At 41.9% G+C, this 20,870-nt stretch overlaps 1 protein-coding gene and 1 long non-coding RNA gene across 3 annotated transcripts in view; both read right to left on the bottom strand.

Moving 5' to 3' along the window:
• The window catches only part of LOC111248478 (uncharacterized), a 180,368-nt gene that overhangs the window by 100,330 nt on the left and 59,168 nt on the right, over positions 1-20,870 (bottom strand). The gene's annotated exons all lie outside the window — the stretch shown is intronic.
• The window catches only part of LOC147757117 (uncharacterized), a 50,701-nt gene continuing 32,474 nt past the window's right edge, over positions 2,644-20,870 (bottom strand). The window contains exons 3-6 of the long non-coding RNA XR_015323126.1: positions 15,892-16,078; positions 14,759-15,199; positions 10,672-14,462; positions 2,644-10,009 (exon numbers count right to left, since the gene is read on the bottom strand). This is a non-coding gene — a long non-coding RNA (uncharacterized LOC147757117). The remainder of the gene's footprint in view (positions 10,010-10,671; positions 14,463-14,758; positions 15,200-15,891; positions 16,079-20,870) is intronic.

Genomic DNA, 20,870 nt, shown 5'->3' with positions numbered 1-20,870 from the left:
CCATCGTTACGAAGAGTAGGTTCTCAAGCTAGCGGCATATATTTGTATGTGCATTTTCAAGATGCTTCCAAATTTTTCATTGTAGATGACCATTGACACAAGCATTACTAACGGTTTTTGATGCACAGGATTTCCGCTGTTTAAGGTCTGAGGTGGCAGAAGTCATTGTACTGCTTAAGTTATTTGATAGTGTATGCGTAGGTAGGTAGCTATGCACCGAAATTTTATTTATTTGATTGTTTAGTATTAAACGTGATATAGTGGACTATTCGAATGTTGAAATTTTTTTGGCGGGCTTATTCGAAGTACGTACCACTACTGTCTATAATGTTTTGCCATTAATATGATAGTGTACCTCGCTGCTAGAAAAGTCAACTATACATGACTCGATAAAGTTTTGAGAGGCAATTCAAGCATCACGCTGAAATGTCTTTTTTTTTTTTCATTAGAAACTCGTTAGGACTTAAAAAATGGTGACTTGTAGGGGCAATGTCTAGCAAGTATGGCGGATAACGGAGAGCCTTCACTATTAACTTATGTATCTTCTCCACTAAGATTCTTACAGTCCAAACGTTGACATGCAATAGAAATGGTTCGTTTCTGCTCACTAATTTGGATGCTTAATATGGAATTGTTCATCATACTATTTAGCCATTAACAGCATACTTCAGCAGAAGCCATCGACAAGCCAGGATCCACGAAGCGACATATCGCATCGTTACAAAATAGCGTCATCTTTAAACATGGAAGTACTGTTTGTTACCTATCACGATGAACGATCTAATCTACCTACTCGTAACTATCCAACACACTCTTAGGTACTCACAATAACTTTCGTCAATTTTTTTTTGTAAATAGATGCACATATTAGTGATCATAAGCGGAAAATTCGCTTTCTATATAGCGTACTGAATTGAACATGCACAGTATAACAGCTACGGATGCAGCAGACTAAAGAACTTGCCCACTTATGGGCCAAACAGCTTGGCGCGAAATTTCAAAATCGCTTTTAAAAACACGGAGGCAGTCATTACAGAACAAAACAAGAAAAGCCGATTTCATCTTCATCAGAAAAAAACAGCTGAGGAGGATTGCTTTGAATAGCGGAAGTAAATGAGACTCCCTCCTGCTATTGCAACCTGGTATTGAGGCAAGACTTTTTAATGCTAGCTATCTTATGCTAAGTTTTTGCAGCTTCTTCATTTTGTTCAGTAGCTTCCGCGTGTCGGACGATTCCTCTACCCCTGTGTTGCTGTGCCTTACTCTACCTCGTTCTCCACTTTTTCGCTACTTTTATATCAAAGATGGTTCATTATTTAAATCAATCTCTTTCTCTCGAAAGCAGCCGTTCGACCGCAACGGCGACCGTAAGGATTTAAATTGTGACCCTCGAGAGCTGTGAAATGGCGCAACCAGTTACGCTACAGTGGGCTCGACGGAATCTCCAGGCCGAGGATTGGCATTCCCGACTAGGCCAAAGTAAGCCCTCAGGAGAAGTCTATACATGTGACTAACGCCTCACGCCTGCTGCTAGAAAGAAAAACAAAAAGAACGTTACAGCAAAAATGTATGACAAAAAGGGAGAGCCAGGGTGGCAAAAAAAGGCGGTAACCTAGACGAAGAGCTAGAAGAGAAATAGTTATACGGATTTCATAGGTAAGCCCCATAAGAGGCACAAGCGAGGGCTTGTCCAAAAACTAGCGCTATGCGAGGACTTTGCAGAATGGGAGTTTTTAAAAGCGGGAACGATTTGGGTGATCCAAAGACTGTGCGCTCGAAAAAGGCCTCAACGTCTCATACAGCTTCCACACAGCCAAGTACCCGGGCTTTCTCCATCTACCTTCTAGTGTTTTGTCCCCACCTCTTTCTTTGTCGTTCGGTCTCTGCGCCACTGAGTCTGCGTACCTAGTCAGTGTGCTGCGTCTTTTTCTCGGCTTGGTTACCTGATCTTGTCTTTTAGTGGAGATGGAAAAGGGGTGAATACCGGGGAGGGCAGTGACACTGTATAGGTTTTCGCCTCCTTTGCTTTCGGCCGCTGCTTCTCTTTCTAGTCGCATGCACGTATCCGACTCCGCTCACGCCGCTGACCTCACCGACACGTTCGATTGTGTTTGGTACTAGTAGATGCTTTTCCCGCTCATCTCGTCTACCACGCCTGTCGCCATAGGAACATTAGCCTTCTTTCTGCATATCGCGTCTTTGACCGCTGATCAAAATTATTCACTGTGGATGATAGCCAATCCGTCAACCGTGAAGTTCTGGACCAGCGGAACAGCATCAAACGATACCATGTATTTCTGTATATTTTATCTTAGTTAATTTTTAATTTATTTTACCGGCCCTCCGTACCGTATAAATCGAGTGTATTCGGCGATTGTTTCGAGGAGGAGTTATGCGAGATAAAACAAGACAAACGCAGAGAAATATTACTCCAACGGTATTCCTTTCGTCAGGTTGTGTTTCGAGATGTTATTGTTGTACACGCGATACGACAAAAAACAAAAACAGTTTGTCGAACAAAGGGAAATTTCACAATACCAACTTCTAATAGTCGAAACTTCTATTGGCGCCATATTCCGAGAGCGCTTTCCCCCCCCCCCCCCCATAATCGACGTTAATATTATGTTTTATTTACAGCCGGGCTCTGATTGTTTTTTTCTTTTTTAGAAAAGACTTGCACAGCTTACTGCTGAAAATCTCTATTTTCAAACCGTTTCGAGTGATAGGTAGCTTTCTTCAACTACCGCGAAAGTAACGATGGTACCTTCGCAGATGGCGCTTTTGATTGCTTGCGTGATGCACTTGTGTGTGTGTGTGTGTTTCATATGCATGTAAAAGTAGAGATAAACGTTGAATCTTTGGAAATACGTTATAGCTCTTCTCACTTTTTAGCTGTCTCGATCTCTTCGATGTTTCGATTTAGCTAATTCTAGATGTTATAATACTATCATCTTTATGAGAGAGAAAATTCAACTTTTGTTGCTACTGTGTAAAGTACAACGATATTCATTCTGCTGCCTGCTATGATGAAGAGCCGAATCAAAACTTTAATCGAAAGGCTACGTCCTGCAACAATCTTAAAAGTATGCCGACGCGGAAGGCGGAAAACGAACGTTTTAATCAATGAATTCAAATCTAGGCAGGTTGCACCGAGTCCTGGCGTGCGGACGAGCGAAACCAAAGATCCCATAAGACATTAAGGGGCGATAGAGCAAAAAAGATCCTATAAAAACCGAGACACCATCAATATATATATCAATATATAATAACTCACCAACAATCGACGTTTAGCTTTTCCTCAGTCGGCGTCACCTTCGTAATCTTTACGGTCAGTTACTACTACTAATACTAGATTTCTGTTTAGCGTCCTGGACATGGATTCCCCTTTTTCCTGCTAACTCACCTTCGGATAGAACTTTTTATCCGTCTTCAAAACAACGGCAAATCAAATGAGCAATAAATACTTGAAGAAAAATCTATTTTCTCTGTTTTTCTGGCGTTCTGCGAGTTATAGTGGTAGATAACGGATGTCGCGATGTCACCTAGAAAGCTATGGAAATCCTTGATCCAAAAAAAATCGGGAAATTAAAGCGGTCAGTCCAAAAAGTTCTAATAATCAAAAACATAAATAAAGAGGGAACTAATACAAATATAGTAGAATTATTGCATGAAATCAATTTATTTTCTAATTCTTCTATTAAACACCGTGTTCTTTGATTAAATCATAATACGGGGCTCTGCTGTACAAGTAGCATAGACTAAAATATAGCGAAGGTTTATAAGACAAGTTTGTACATGGAAAGAAGTTTTGTATGGGATATTTAACTGTTTGTTGCAACAACGATCCAAACATTTTGCCTACCTTCCTAATTGAAAACATAATGGCTAATGGAGACAGTATTGTAGTATCCTTAGCCAACTAAACGTACGTAGCTTGCGCTGAACAAGGGTCTTGTCAAGCTCATCATATCTATAATCATTTAATTAACTGCCTGGGTGTCAGTAGCTCTGTTTCGAAGATTTGTTCTTCTTTGTCAGATGATTTTACACCCGGCCCGGTAAAGTTCAGTTTTAGTTGAGAACTTTTAAAAAGACATAGGTGTTTGCGCACGTTTAACCTTTCTCAGTATTTATTGATAACTTCATCATATTGGCTAAACTTCTATTACGCTGGAGGTAAATGGAACGAGTTTACATTGATTTCAGCTACTGCTCGTGCCGATAGGGACAATTAGCTTAATGGAGCCAGTGGACGAATGAAACGATTATATCACGCATAATCAGATTTCCTATAGAAGTTTCAGCGTAATGCTTCGTGCTATTATGGCTTGCCTCTCAATTGAAGCCTTGTAATTCTTTACATTTTTGGTAGATAATATCCAATTAAGTTCTATTAACCAACTGTTATTTTTAGGCACCAACAGTTTTTCTTTATCGTCACTCTGTTTTTAGAGCACTGCGAATACGCTTTGAATCGCTTAATTCTCAGGCAAAGCAAAACAATCACCTTTGCAGGCGGCCCTTAGTTCTTGTTTAATCCTCATTCATATCAGCTACTTCCGCTTACTTGGAAATACCGCTTCCTGCTATATCGAAGCCTCCTTTATTGACTTTACTATTGGCCGCTCCCGAACGGGAGAAAGGGAGGCGGCCAACTATAGCATATCACCTTCATAATAATTGCTCCACTTCAATTTATAGAGCGATTAAGCCGAACCTAAATCCAAGTTACTTCCACGTCAGAAACATGTACCTACGGCACGTTTTCGTCATCTTCTACACGAGTAACCTCTTTCACCTTTTACGACTCGCATTGGTATTGAGACGTCGAAGCATTACCGGTGGCTTTTAGAGATCAAATGTGCTTATGAGGCACAATATTTAACCTTTGTTAACTCTAGTATACTGAAGCTAATCTATGTATGTAGGATGTATTAAGGATTCGTGCCATAATAGCGGAAGAGCGGGCGACAAGTTTTGGGTAAATAAAAGCAAAAAAGCACACATAGCATTCATCTGAGTCCGTCGTTGGATTAACTAAGCCGCTTTGCGATCTAACTGGTAATATATATATTACCAGTTAGATATATACATATATATATATATATATATATATAGGTTCTGCTTAAGGTATCTGCGAAGTCATCAATAAATTTTTATCCGAAATAATGTATAATCGATAATAAGAACATTAAGTTGACGCAGTACATTGTGACGATGTTAGTAATAACACAGCTTAACAAAAGAAAAAAGCAAACATTAAAAAAAATAAAATTATTCTATAACAATTGTATTCTACTATTAAAAATAACACCGAAATACACGAGATATTTAGCTCTTGTATCCAAGCATATCAAGTAAGCATCTTCCGGCGCAAACAATAATTTGAGGGGTTAGACTGGTAAGGGGCATTTTGAAAATTTGCTAATCATACACAAGCCTAACGGCGAGCTGGAGAACAATATAAACCATAATAGTACATGCTATTTTCGTGGAAGTTTTACAGTAAAGTTCTATATGCACTAATATTGTCAGAGACAAGTTTTTCTGCTTGGTGTGTATGCCTTTCCTTCTGCTTTACTTTGATTATTATACTAATTCTAGCGCTGGAAATGGGTTTATTAACGGCAAATACAGAAAAAACAAATGATTTCAGCCCTGTTAAATTAACTAGTACCATGCATTATACAACATCGATTAATTCACGTAAAACAGCAGGATATATATATATGTTCAATTTTTTGCGCCTTTCCCATATTCTGAGGAACTTATTGATTTTTGCGAAACTTGTGAGACGTATCTGCATCAATTCTCTATTCCACGTGCGCATATATTCGGTTTTACTTTTTTTTTACTTTATGTTTGCGTTACTGTTCATAAGCAACCTTTATGTATAACTCTCTATATGTTAACATAAGCGTCCATGCAAGTGATTGACCCGCCCGTTACTGTTACCCTCCATCTAATGTTTCCTCCCGGATGCTGCGGACGGTGGAGAAACACGGAAACAATGCAGATGACGTCGCGTCCCCGTTCGCCCCACGGCAGCCCTCTTTCATTTACTCTCTACTTCGGTCGCTATACTCAATCAACGAAATTGTCAGACAACACGAGAACGGCGCCGCACGCTTGATCGAATATTTGACATGGTGACTCACCGGAACTGAATAGGGCGCTAGTCCTATGTAAAACCGTAGTTTACCATCCCTACGTTTCGACTTTTACGTCCGGCATCACCGTTAGGCATTCCAACACATGGCTGGCCCCCAGTACGAAACGAAGTCTGCCCATTCCCGGGTTCGAACCTAGACCACAACATGTCCGTAAGATTAGCCCGCAAATACATTACCCACTGAGCTGACACGGGGGCACCTTGGCTAACCTAAGTGAAAGCTTTCATCGGTCTACAAATGAGGCGAGCAGTGTCTGCCTCCCTCCGCGCCAATAGAGGCTCAACATTTACGGCGGCGCTTGCTCCTAACGTCGTGCCGATAGTTATGTCTGCCACCTGTCTCACAGGTAATGACGCCATCAGCAGATGACGCAGGGAAAGGCTTTCGAAGATTTTTCCGGTCAGAAGCAAACAGCTTCGTTTAGGGCGGCGTCTCTCGTCACATTTCTATCTGCTCCCATGCAGCCGTAGTTTCCAGGGCAGCTACACGTCTGCACGCATGTACAAACTCTACTACGCATGGTTGCCTTTGTTCCTAGTTCGCCCGCTGCAAACGACAAAAAGGAAGGGAAAAAGGTTTCATAGGGTGTCACACGCGGACGTTGGAAAAAGGTCGCAAGCAGAGCTATGATGAAGAGGAGCTGGAGGTGTTACAGAGGACAAAGACGAACATGGCACTAGGAGACATTCGTCAATCATCATCATTTGGTGTTTTGTTCGCTCTTTCGTTTACTATTATATTCTCTTACTTTTTTGGCTCTGTCTGCTTTGCTTTAATTCTCTCTTTGTTACATTTGCCTATCGACTAGAACCCATTACATCACCTCTCGTTTTAGTCTTTTTGACAGAGCTTTTGGGCGCTCATGAACAAAAATAGCAGGCATATATACAGACACAGATGTATGCGTGCAGTCACATATGCAGATCTGTACATTGTTACTGAATTAACGCCGTCGGACCCATGTTATCCTAGGTTTTCAGCGTCTCGTCAGGAGATTAACAGCCACAGTAGATCTTCTATCTTCAAGCTTTAAGGCTTTTGATGTTGTCCGGCTTATGCTCGTTAAAATACATCGACTCGTCTGTGCAGAAATTCCACTATGATATCTTCCTGCAGGTTAGTTATTTACGGAAAAGCTACAGATAAGATAACCATTTACTCGAATGTCTCAGTCAATAAAACTACTGCAGTGCATTTGATACAAAATCACTGGTATTTGAAAATTATATAAAAAGTTTACAAAATGATCCAAAAAAGGGAACGCACATTGTTAGCCAAAGATTCTTAGTGAAGATCACACAAATACGCTACTTCAATCGATAAATGGCTTTCCACAAATACAGGCCAGATATGGAAGACTAGAATTGTCTAATTATCAAACTTAAAGTTGATTTATAATCAAGAAACACTCTAAGCGAAATTACAATTTCGCATCCTAAAGTCAGGTAGCCGTTACGCAAATATTCGATTATGCAAGGTACCCGCAGCGCGAAGTCTCACTACGATAGTTAAATATCGTTATGAGGTCAAATGGAACATATCACGAAAACGTACGTATGCTTTAAAAGCTCACCATTAAACTGGTTCCGCGATGTATGGTTTAGCAGATAAACGAAACGGTTTCAACCCTTAACTCTTTCCTCTTCAACCTATAAGATGTACGCTGTAAAATGCAAACGTTGATCTATCTTGAGACGGGAGTGGCAAGAGAAAATTGAAGGATTTTTTAACAGTATTCTCAGAACGAAGCGTCTGCTTTCAGAAGAAACTCTAATATATGGCTCCTGGAACTTCGTCCGAATGTGTAGTAGCTCCTATTTTCTATGACTTCAGTAAACTAAGTGAGGCTAATTAATGGTCAACAAGTCGATTAACATAAAATACATATATTTGTAACTTCTATCACGTGTTGCAATCTTTCTTGTTTGCCAGTCATTTCCATTTCTAGCATACGGCAAGGCTCTAAATTGCAACCCGGGTTCTAGAAAAGTGAATTTTCGTATCGACCACATAAGAGCAACAGTCCCTGGCTTTTCCTATAGCCCCCGCTGTGCAGTTAACAAAAAAAACGGTGTGACAAGTAGCAAAACTTGGTACTGCGAACATGTAAATAGCGGACACAGAAATGGATGTGTCCTGTTAGCAATCACACGGTGGCTCCCTCCTTCGATAGCTTTGCGTGTTCTCTAAATGTTAATTATACTTGATACTCTTGTATGCTTGTCCACAAATGAGACCGGCCCACGCCAAGTCCTTGCAATTATTTAAGCCTAGAGGAAGCGAGGTAGACGAGAGAATTACAGAAAGTGATCCGACGATGCCTCGGCCGAAAAAAGCCTGTCACCCTTAATTATTTCCTTTCCCGTACGATGCTTTCGTTAATTGAGTTGCAAGAAAAATCTATGTGTATGGTGTTATATAAACAAATTTAGTTTAATTAGTAGTATTTCCCAGTTATAGTGAACGATGAACACAAACGACCTGGCACGTGCGAGCAGCTTTCACTCTAGCGCGCTGTAAACACGCAGAGATATCGCGATGAGCTTTTGTTTATTCTATTGTAAAGTAAATACCATAAAGCCATCTATCACTTTAATTAGAATCGGCCAGAGTTGATTCGTATCCTATCTGACGTTTTATGATTTATAATAGAATAAATATATACATGTATATCTATGTACATATAGATGTACTTGTACGCTGCACTAAAGACGTAGGCGAGAGTCCAATTTCAACTTATAAATATCTTTCGAGGTTACGAAACGTACACAAGAACTGTTTCTTCACCATAGAATTGACTGGACGGTTGGGTGGGAATCCGTTAGGCTAAAATGTGAGTATTACGTAAATTTTTCTTAAGATAAATTTTACAAAAGGCACCTCAAGGAAACTAAGAACGTTTCATATTGATTTCATGCAGCAACTTAAGATCCCACGCATATGAACAGAAATTACAGTAAGTTATTAAACGCAGCTTTTGTAATTTGGTCGTGGATAATTTCGCTCGATTCGTGCAACGTCTGCACGCGCTGAAATCTGTGAATAAGCGTACCGATACTCTTTGATAAATGCCATGCGTCTGTTATTCCTGCTAAAAAGTTTCGTAGTTCACTTCGCGAGTGTGCCTATCCGTCGAAACGCTTAAAGAAAGTTTCATGCGTTATTTACGTACGCAGTGACGTAGATAAAGCTAAAAAATTCTATATTTTGAGCACTGAAGTAGATTATTTTTATAAAGGCCTGTCGTGTCTGGATAAAATAAGCCAAGCAGCAAATGGTAGTCGCCGGCTCTAGGTCCTGATAGCCGGGGTCCGCTTTCGCTCGGAGATAGGTCCATTCTACAGCTGGCAGATATTACGGGCAGTGGCTTTGTCGTCGCGCAAAGATGCCACTTGCCCCTATCTACTTTGCTGGTACTACGACAGTCAAAGCTGCTGCAAAAAATTCAACACTTACGCTAACGCGGTACTGCGTACGCTTCATCCGGATCCTATTCTTACGCCTTTGCTTCTACACTGCATACGAACAGAGGCGCACAATGCCTATAGTAATTTCAGTTGGCGATAGAGGTCGCGACGGCTGCTTCACTGGAGCTTCTCAAACACTCCTCATTACGGCATTCGCTCGTGTCCTCGTTTTTGTTCCCGTTCCCGTCCTCGTTTGATCCATTCTCCTATTTTCAGATCCACTTTATGCCCACTGGTAAGCTCTACCATAAGCTATGCCGAACTAGGCCGTCGGGTGAGACAGCAGCTTTTCTAAGCATTCGGTCAGTCAGTTGCTAGTGGTCGGCAGTATTCTTTCATCGGACTTCTACGATGCGTACACTTCCTTCACTGGCAAAAAAAGTAACGATTTGTTTTTACGGATTAGACTTTAATCTTCCCCTCACAAGTAGTTGCTCTTAAATGATCGAGGCAGGTTTCATTTGTAAAACCCCGATCCCGTTCGTTCAACCCAAAATCAGGCCGCTATGCTCACTAGATACTTAACCTTTGAAGGGTTAACCCACTTGTATTCATAATCTATGTCAGTCAGTTGAGTAACTAACACGGAGCTGAATCGGGTACTCCCGTACGACACAGAATAAAATTACGGAAGCAATAGCAAAATTAAAATCGAAATATTCACCGCAGAAATTATTGAATCCTATAGAATGAAAGATCGCTTATGCAACACATTGTAGAACTTAAATTCATACGATGTAATGCTCTCTGCTTTCTGTTTTCCGCTTCCCTTTATATCCTCCTCTCGGTTATTATAATTAGCTTGACTTTAGCCTTTCGACTACTTAATCGAAAACAAATTCACCTAATCGGATTCCAACTCTATTTAATTAATCCGAGTTACGAAGGGATGACACAATGGAACCGCACTTTGTTCCCGAGAATAGCGGTAACTATGGGTATGCTGTGATCAGCGAAAGGTACCACTTCAATTAGGTCTTTACTCGTACTTTTAATCAAAGTCTACTAGCAGTACCGTGAACGGCACTTACAATGTCTATATAGTTCCAGTTCGCTGGGTCTCCAGCTTCTGTATTCCTATTGCTGCCTCTATTAGTTAGCACGGTCAAGTGTAGCGTCTGGAACGTGGATTCACTTCCACAATTCCTTTCGAGGATGGCTGGGCTGACGTCTCGTAGCTAGATTGCTGGCTGCTGGAATGGCACGTTCGCCGTCTTTAACACCGTCACGAGCAACAGCAGCGACGATAGTGACGCTGACGGTAGCGACGATGTGCCTGTTGTTCGTTAGCTCGAACGAAGCGGGTAGAGTTAAGTGGGTATCCCTGAGGGATGGCTAGTTTCTGGCGAGATGCCGTTACGCCGCACGCACTCGAGCTCTGTTAATGATCATCGTAGCACGTGTCGCCAAATCCACCCTCAGGAGAGGCAAACGTTTCTCTTTCCTTTTGAAACTGGTGCGTGCTTCTAATAAGCCTGCCTGCCGTACCCACACATATGTCGAAATGCGTGGTAATAAAGGAGAGCTTTCGTGTTTCTGTTAGTAGTTCCGTTTGAGAACGTGACAATAACCTAGACCTAAACAGCAACGACGTGGCGGTTTTTCCGGCTGTTGACCGTATACGTCTGTCTCTCCTGACACTATTTGCACACCTATAGAAATCTATATGCTGTTACTGTCCAGAAGAAATTTATCGTTTTTCAAGATGTGCTGCATGCATCGACGCGCGTCGCTTCACTCGTCGTCCAGATCAGTCGCTCGAAGATCGGTCAAACTTAACGGGTAGTAAAAATGACAGAATGGCCGGAAGCAAACAGGGCGAACAGACTGGCAGGCATCGCAAAAGAAGTGTTACATCGCTTGATAGATAATGCACGCCTTTTTGCGATGAAACCTCTATAAGTTTAGTTACTACTGGTAGCATTCTTACCGCTATTAGTACTGTTATTAAACGAGCTAATATCATGTTGGCTTGCCAAATGTGAATCCTGCAGGGATTTCGTGGGGCCCACACATATCTAGCTAATGTTTTCAATAAAAACGATGTTGTACACTTTGTTTATTTCGAAATAAAGAAATCTGCACATGCGATTACAAGTCACGTATGCAGTCGTCCTGACGATAAACTTGCGTGACCATCTCATTGGCACGACGACGCGTGAACCCCGATCATTATCTCTCCGCTTAAGGATTTTCACGTCAACTAAATTGGCTAATGTTGAAAATCGTATAAAAAGTTATTATCCTGGAAGGGTAATGTATCGGAACTGCAAATCCTAACACGCGCGGTGACTGATTAACATCATTTTTATATTTGCCTTAAGTGGAAATGGTTTAGGTACATAGTGGATTAGAGGCGAGAAAGCGTATGTTCTTCGACCTTTAACAAGGACTTGGCGTACACTACGATGAATAATGCATGTAACATATTTTCGTAGAGCATTTCCATGCCTCCAAAAGGCTAACATTCAGCACTGATCTCTGTGCCTAAATGCTCAAGCTGGAAAAACCAAGACTTTCCAGCAAGGAAAATTGATTTAGCTCGAAAAGGGGATTAGAGTTTTATTAGTTGAAACATCCCGCTACGATGCAAATAGCAGATTATGATTAAGGTTTCGCTTTTTTTTTTTAGGACAAATGAGATTGTGCATACATGTGTGTATAGTTTTTTTCTACACATTTTTGTACCGCTAGAACAAAGTGTGACGAACGTTCATCATTCATCGTACACTGCCATACAGTGTGTCTATAGATCGACGACCTCCATCAAATACGTCCTACAGAGGCAAAATACACGAACATAAGGTTGCTAACCTACTTCATTCGTTGGTTGCCCCGTGAAGACCTATGGACTTATTCGGGTACCCCTTTATGTGTCCAGTAAAAACAATCGAAATTGGTTGATTAAAAGTATTTCGACGTACCACATGTTTCTCATAACCTAAACGCGTTGCACTTCCTGGTAGCCTAGTAGAATATTATACTCTTACGTAGATATCAAATCCATAAAGCCAGACCATTTTGCTAAAGTACTTAGAAAATAACGAGCGTTGGTCAAAAAAGATACCTCGTTTAATATATTTTTGCTAAAATTAGTAAAAAGAGCAAATTAAAAAATAACATTTTAAAAATTCACTGAGAAATTACGAAAAGCCATTGTTCTTCGGCTTCAGCTTAATATTAATGATTTTTTATAATACAACTGATCGAGAGGAGTGGACCCGTGGTATAGCAAATCTACTAGGACGTATGTGATCTACTTTTGCAAAACGCAGTTATGAGCCCATCAGTCGACTTGTCGACATTATTATTGACTACGATATCGAAGCTTTATCGTTTCACGCTACATAGTTACGCCTAAAAACGTCTAAGGCCTCTGTAAACTTTAAGGCTCTATTATCTATCCTAAATAAATATAATCTTAAAAGGAAATACTGACATGCCGTACAACCTGCTTTATAACATCGTCTACCTCACCGCTTAGCGTCAACGTAGTGCGGCAGATTTCACACACGTTTTCGATCGACTCCAGCCGACAGTTGGTCATTTTTAAAATCAATTTGAATACTATTATCAAATACCACCGGCAAGAGATGTCACATTGGCAACTATGTACATCGTTTCCATGCTAAAATAGAAATTTTTGTAATGAGCAGAGCAGTTGTTTCATCGTAGGCACGATCTCAACGAAAGGCTTTAGCCTTAGCAAAGGCAGGCTCTTATGCGTACAACTTATGTTCGAGCAATACTCTACCGTTATGATATCTTCGCGATCTCACACTGCGTACTTAAGTTAAGCACCCACCTGGGGACGATCTGTATTATTGGATAGCTGGTGTTATTACTTAATATAGACCTGTGTCTCCATTCGTCTTATCTATAATGCCTTTACGGCTGAGTGATGTCTATTACAAAAAAAAAAAAGAAGACATTAAGTTACAGTTGAAATACCAATGTTATATTGATCTGCTCATACCATAGAAGCGTTAACTATTCATAATATGAAGCTACCTCATTTTCTTAGATTATTCATCCAAGGCAGCTGCTGCGCTGGCTATCATCACAAATCATAAAAGATGGTTTCTCGATTGGATTTATTCAATCTCTTTTGAATTTTTCTTATCCTTATAGCCCGATTGCTATCAACTTAGATTTCATGAAGTTTTTGCTATCGGCATTCGTATCAACATAGAACTTAACATGTACAAGTAAACTTATGCGAATTCGACTCGAGCGTCCGTTAACGTTCACGTCCAGGTACTAATAAAGACTCTGTCTCTAACTATTCCATATGAGTAGAATACTACAGTGATGAAATGATTTTACCTATAATACAGTTTATATATATACTGTGTGTCTAATTATACCATTTACGCGTATGCAAATATCACTGAACGTAACTACAGATACAAGAACGTAAGCTACCTCTACAAATTTGAAGCTTTGACGTTTTGTGTCTCTATCGCCCGTTATGCACCTGTGTCGTATGTGTCTTCGGTTATAGTCACCTGCTTTCGCCAGGCAGTACCTGTCAAACGGAAACAAAATGTTTATCTGCAAAAGAGTACAAATTGTTTGGAGTTTATGCCGTCTGTTCACAGTCGAGCTGTCGGCCTTGAAAGGACGAAATGCCACTCATTGGAGTTTCCTGCGTCGTACCGTCAAGCAGCTGACCATTGCAGTTGCTTTCGTTAGCTCAAGCTTCTCTATCGCTTCTTGCTTTTCCTCATCAAAAGAGCGCTTCCGCACCCTTGTGTGGGCCGTACGTTGTCTTTCGCTTATTGTCACCACCGGCGACATTGAAACGCGCTTGAGAGCACATCTGTTGGAAATATGTATATATATTTAGATAATTAAATCGGACTTCTCCGGTTTTTACAAACGAAACGGGTACGCAAGCGTCAATCCATGATCAGAATTAACGGATTCACTACTGATAAGTAGTTTTGCATTTTCCTACCTAGCCGCGGTAAATTTCGACGCGCTTAGTAACGTAGTGGATACTGTGGATGGTACTTTCCGTATTCTAATCGAGTGTATGGACACCAAATGAATAGATCATCGAATAGCATCGTCAGGGATGCCTTGTACATTTATCCTCATATACACTGTACGTACGTAGGAGTATCTTTATTTGGAGAGAATCAATCCTGTACTATACTCGAGGACCACGACGACGTATATTCAAATAGGTACAGCACCCGTCCTTAAACAACACCCGTGCGTAAACACACTGGCGCAGGGAGTAGCAGCATCCTATGAAGACGAGGGCGGAGTGGACTTAACTAGCAGGTCAACTAGCAGCAGCACCATCAAGCTTTCTTCCATCATCATCGACGACTTCGATCTCGACCAGGCCATGCTACTCAGGCCACCAAGGCAAGTATGCCGCTACTCGAAACATGACAACGCTAAACGAGGCAGGGCGCCCTTTGTATTGAAGTCACATTGCAAACATTTGCTAACTTCGTCCTTAGACCACTCACTCTTCGGTTCATCCCCCATTGTGTACGTTTCCCGACTCGACATGCCTTCCAGTTCCACGACTCAAACTCGAACCTACGAACGTAAATACAGTACGTTTATATCTAGAAAGGCATCAGTCTTCGTTGAAACCTCGTCAAGTGAAGCTTGTACATGCGAAGATTGCGTGGTGCAGCGACGCGTCGTAGGTCATCGTTGACGTTCACCTCCATATTCAATGTCTTTCTAGACGGAGATCAATATAAGCAACTAGCATGTGCACAATAGAAAAGCTAGCAGATACACTCAATAACAATCTCTATAAAACTCATAATCTACGCCAGTTTTTAAAGAGCAGCGGTAAATGTTTAAAAATTAGATCGCAATCGTTTGGCTGAACGTACCCTGAAGTAATGCAGCAGCTTTCACAGTTCATTTATAGACTCTATGTTTGGTTTTATTAATATATACAAAAGCGGAACCGCTTAAATCAACGTGGTAACCTTATCGATAATCCTTCTGTGATTGTCTGCTGTCATTACACCACTGAGCTATTTTATAAGAGTTCTGTCGACCCTGTGCTATGGATTTGTTTTGTCTGTACAAAACGTATGCAGATTACATGTACTCACTATAATTGTCATCGTGATCATAATAAAGGCAATCATTATCGTCATGGTCGCTCTTATTGTTGCTTCTATTGCTATGTGAAACTGTGTCTAATGACGGCGATATAGTTCACCGAAAAGCGAGCAAATGAACAGAGACAAATGAATTGACAAACCTACCTTTGATGGTTTGACGCTCCTTAAAAGGGGGAGAGTGAAACGGTGGGGTAGGCCGTGCTGCTGCTGCTGCTGCTAACGGACTACAACGTCGACGTGATAGGACACTCCTACTACACAAATCCCTTGCCCCGCAACCCTCCCTGGGGCCCTGTCCCTGATGCGATTTCGTTTCGCTGGCCTTTGACAGCTATCGCCAGGGACAATCGTTTAGAACAGAGTTATCAGCATCTGCAAAATATCGGTTCGGGACGGTTCTGCGATTCGCGTCACTGTCGTGACCGCTACTCCTGTATCCCAATGTGACACATTTGGCCGGAGCCTTTTGCCCATTGGGTAGTTGACGGCGGTAGTATAATCGACAGTTGCCGCCGCTAAAGTAGCAAGGGCAGTGACGTCTTATTTCAAATGCATATCGCGGCGTAGTAGGTTATTGTTATATCCGCGGTAGATGTCGCTTCTCAATAGACATTTCCTTCTATAGACTGACCTGTGCGTGAGAGCATATGCGACTGTGTGTGCTTTTGTTCACTGCTTGCTGCATCCATATACAAACGCCTTTTTTGCCTGACTGTGTAGCCCCTAGCCCCTTGTGTGCGCGCCTATCTATCTATCTGTGCCTATTTGTTAATGTCCCTTTCTGCATGTGTGTGTATACACACACGTATGTTATAGATACACTGAAGCGCTGACGCCCAATAGCACGTAATCAACGTCCGTCCACGCATTTGAGCGACCAGACGGCATTGCACATTTAAAAACGACGGACAAACACGCACGCCAGCATACATGCACGACTGTATACGTTCAAATCGACTAAAAAAATAATACGAGCTTTATTCCGCATGTACGTATACATGTAGTACTTGACTATGTTGCTGCCACTCAGTGGTAATAATTTAAGCGTGTAGTAACCACAACCAGAAAAATATAATTCAATATTGCTAGACCTCGTTACTCATTTCCTGTAATGCAAGTCCTTGAATTTCAGCCGTAGCTGCCATATATATACAGTGCAATATTAATGGCTTCGATATGTATTGATGTGTACGCGTTTGTCCGTTTGTTATTAAAAAAACAACTGGCCTAACCCTGACATGTTATCTCCTGGTGTGATCACCGTGCCTAAACAGGGCCCGTAATTACCCTCGAGGGCTAGTGGTATTCTTACTTCGATGATGTCCGTTTCAAGCTAACCCGTTTATATGAGAATTGCAAAATATGGTGAATATGACGGACATAGCTAATAATACATCTTTTAGTCTAATTTAAAAAATGATAAAATATATTCTTCATTGGGAATATATTTGTTTAAAGCGTATTTAGTTCGATCAGTATCTATCAATCAGATTTTAACTATAGATACCTATAGTTGTCGAGAAAACAATCAAAGGTGCCATGAACTACAGAATAATGGATCTTTAAATTTCGGATCGTTACCCACTTTAATAGGTTGTGTCTGTCATAGATTTTATATAGGATTTTGTTTCTAAAAGCATTTTGGTCACGGTCGATACAACGACTGCACACATTTTCTTGCCATGTGCGTTGTACCACTAATATAAATCGCAGCAAAGTGATATCTTTGTCACTCGGCGGTTTCAGTGGTGGCAGTAGTTACCGCAACTAGGGTAAGCAGGCCCAAGGCGTACCGAACATGGTCGGATAGATACTGTTGTTGCAATTTCTTTTTTACCGATAAGAAAACAGCATAATGATGAGTTCCCTCATGGCCTTAATATGAACAAGGCACAATCCAAACATCTGTGGGTCTGTGTCTGGCACAGGCTAGCTACCTGCTTATAGTAACTCGCTCCTTCTCCTATTCCCTGTCTGCGTCCTTTTCTTCCTTGCCCCTCTATGTATATTCCCCCACCTGCAACCTCCGCAACCGGCTTCATCTCTATGTGTAGTATTTGGGATAAAGTGGAGTTGTTCAGGACCGACACTGAACGGAAGGAAAAGATCGGCCCTTCTACGTACGGCTTACTCCACCAGTCTGCTTGTAATGGTGGCGATAGCAGCAGTAGGGTATACAATATCGTGTACCCATACAGTAATCTACCTGGCGTGTTGCAGAAGCTTCATGACGACGCCAACAATGCCTCGCTCAGGAAAGAGTACACAAGGGAACCAGGATAGCGAAACGATACAAAAAAACCAATTTCAATCCCTCCGGCATACCACTGCAACTAGTATGGCTACAATTACGATCAGTCAGGAGGGCGACACTTGCACCCGCCTTAAAAGCAGTATACGTATGTTCAAAGGCAGCTGCGCAGGGGGGGAGAACGCTATAGTGGTTCCTCAGACCTTTTTTACTTGCTGCGATACTAGCATATAGATCGCATAGTGTCGAGCAAGCGTTGAGACGGACCATTCCTCCTCGACTCATGAACTAAACGAGACTAACCAATGTCCGTATTGGCGCGGACCACAATGTCGGTAAACGCTGGAACTAACGCGTTACTCGTCACCGGCGCGCGTCCCATAGAGTATCTGGCCACAGCCAACGACAAATTCCTTGCGACGCCGTGCGCTATTCCTGCGTTTTCTCTTGCAGTAGTTCCGTATTGTTTGTACGTATTAGTGTATGTATTTCTCATATACCCTATGAATGCGTGCGATTGGTTGGCTGTACAGGTGCGTGCAACATTATGTAGCCGTTTGCCAACATCTGTAAAGAATTCCTTCTCTCAGTTAACTTGTACTATCGACTCCCACCGGCCTGTCTTTGCCCTCATCTTGCTCTATAGAGAAAAAGGTTCCTAGGCTTGTCGCAACTATTCTAGCTATACAAACAAAGGTTTTTCGTCTTGCCGCCTGCATGGATCCACTATCGTACTACAGCGGCAAGACGAGGGATACAGTCGGAAGAAGATGATGGTTTGTTTGTATGTATGTTCAAGGCGGTATCTTAGAGGGGTAGAGCAGTTATATGGCTTCTTTTTAACGGCTAAAGGGATTTAACCCTATCATAATATGTATAAAGAAGCTACTGAATGGGTCAACTGGGATTGGCCAAATATTGATTGTACTATACTGGTAATCACCATTGTTTTTTGACCTAGCTATCTGTTTTTTCCACCAATCTTTAGCTTTCTCCTCCGAGCGAGTGTCCGGTATATGCGGTTACCATTATCCCTTGAAATACTCATTAATGTGAGAAACTAACTACTTGCTGCTGGGGTAGTCAAAATAGTCCCGTAGCTGCTTTGGCAACTGGAATTATTGCCGTTGTTGCTCTTATCGTTATTGTTCTTGGCACTGTCTGCTTGTACAGATAGATGAATAAGTAAACCCGTGCACACATACGAGGCCACAATGGGTTGCCATCAGAGCAGCCGTTGTCATAGTGGGCACGGCGGCAGAAACCGTACGCAAATGACTCTAGGTCAAAAGCTGCTCCTGCTTTTATCGCTCTCGCGCCCTACCGCATCCGCTCTTTGTTTATAACTTCATAGAACGTCCTCCAGCGTTTCCTCTGCGTGGCTCTGGCTTCTATCTGCAGCCGTTGGTTCGCTCGACTCCGCGGCCAGCCAACGTAACTCGCCGTCTGCTGTTGGTGCTAAGACTCCAGCTACTGTTTCTGCTAATACTGCATTGATGCCGTAGTGGTCTTATCAGGCCACAAAGGCCTTGTGGTAGCTATTGGAGCAGGGGATGCCCGGCTAGTCTATGCTTGGCTCTCTCGTGTACTTGTATAATATATATATGAGGAAGGAGCAAGCTGGGCTAAGAGACAATGTACTAAAGATGGGCTTTCGGAGGATAGATCTGGCTATCGTTACGACAGCAGCGTAAGCGATCGCCAAAAAAAGGTGGATAGATATCTGCATCATCAGGGATAGATGCGTCTCTAGTAACTAGCCACGTCGCGGTAAAGTGTTCAGCTGGACGTTTTTGTGTGCCAACAATCACAGTTATCAGTGTTATTATTATCACCATAGACACCAAGCAACACCCGTTCGGCCCCGGAGCTCCGAAGTCCAGAGGCTACCTAGGCAGGCCTCTTTTAGTGACGGCGAATGAGAGACAGTGAGGGATAAGGCCGGGTCAAATAATCCCAGCCTATGTTGCTCTTGATTCGTAGCCTGAACTAGGCAATATTACAGCTGCATTATTGTAGAATTTAGTGTTAGTTATAGTAGAAAGCACAAGCGACCTACCTACGTACGTACGTACATATCTATCCACCTATTAACTAACTCTACGCTTCGCAGTGCAACGTTTGTTCGTGCATCATCATTCTATTGCTCTTGCTCGTGCTCGCGCTGATTTAGATTGTGCCGCTGAAACCTAGTTATTTGTTGTCGCAGGGCCTACAATGACTGTAGGGTAAGCGTACACATAGGGCTTCTGTTTCGTATAGCACAGTCAGCTAATATAGAGGTGATGACAGTGGCCCCGCTACTGTTGGCGACGATGCACGCGCTTATGATAATGACGAAAGAGGCCGCCATTCGCAGTGGACGAGAAGAAAACGGAGAGTGAAGACTGGTGTTTGCACAAATGTACAAGTTCACCCTTTCCTATCATATTCGCGACTACAAACGCATGCATAGATCTCGGTATACGGAAGATATACAATATGTGTGCATATATCGAGTGCATAGAAGTACATTTGTCTGCCCGCGAGTGGTTTGGTAGAGCGAGCAATAGCAGATGATGGTGTCGCGGTTACCACTGAAATGGCTATGTGGGCCTGCGAGAAGCAGATACAAATTATTTACCAACACTTATGCTTCAGTTAAAAACGATACAGGTCGATTGTTTTAAAGAGAATCGAAAGAAAAAAAAAGTGTATAAATGTTTCAAATGTGAAGCTACGCATATACATATTGCATATAAGCAAATTTGGCGAAAATGCACGGTGTCTACGCGCAATATGCATCTCGCTGAAAAACCTCTATGAAGCGTTTTGTAAAGAAGGGCATTTTTTTCTTAAGTAAGTGGTTTGCAAACGTACGTCGGCAACCATC

This window comes from Varroa destructor, unplaced genomic scaffold (assembly GCF_002443255.2).
Source record: "Varroa destructor unplaced genomic scaffold, Vdes_3.0 BEIS01000003.1, whole genome shotgun sequence".
In the NCBI taxonomy this organism is placed as follows: domain Eukaryota; kingdom Metazoa; phylum Arthropoda; class Arachnida; order Mesostigmata; family Varroidae; genus Varroa; species Varroa destructor.
Note: the sequence above shows the minus strand (reverse complement) of the source record. Positions and strands in the feature narration are given on the sequence as shown.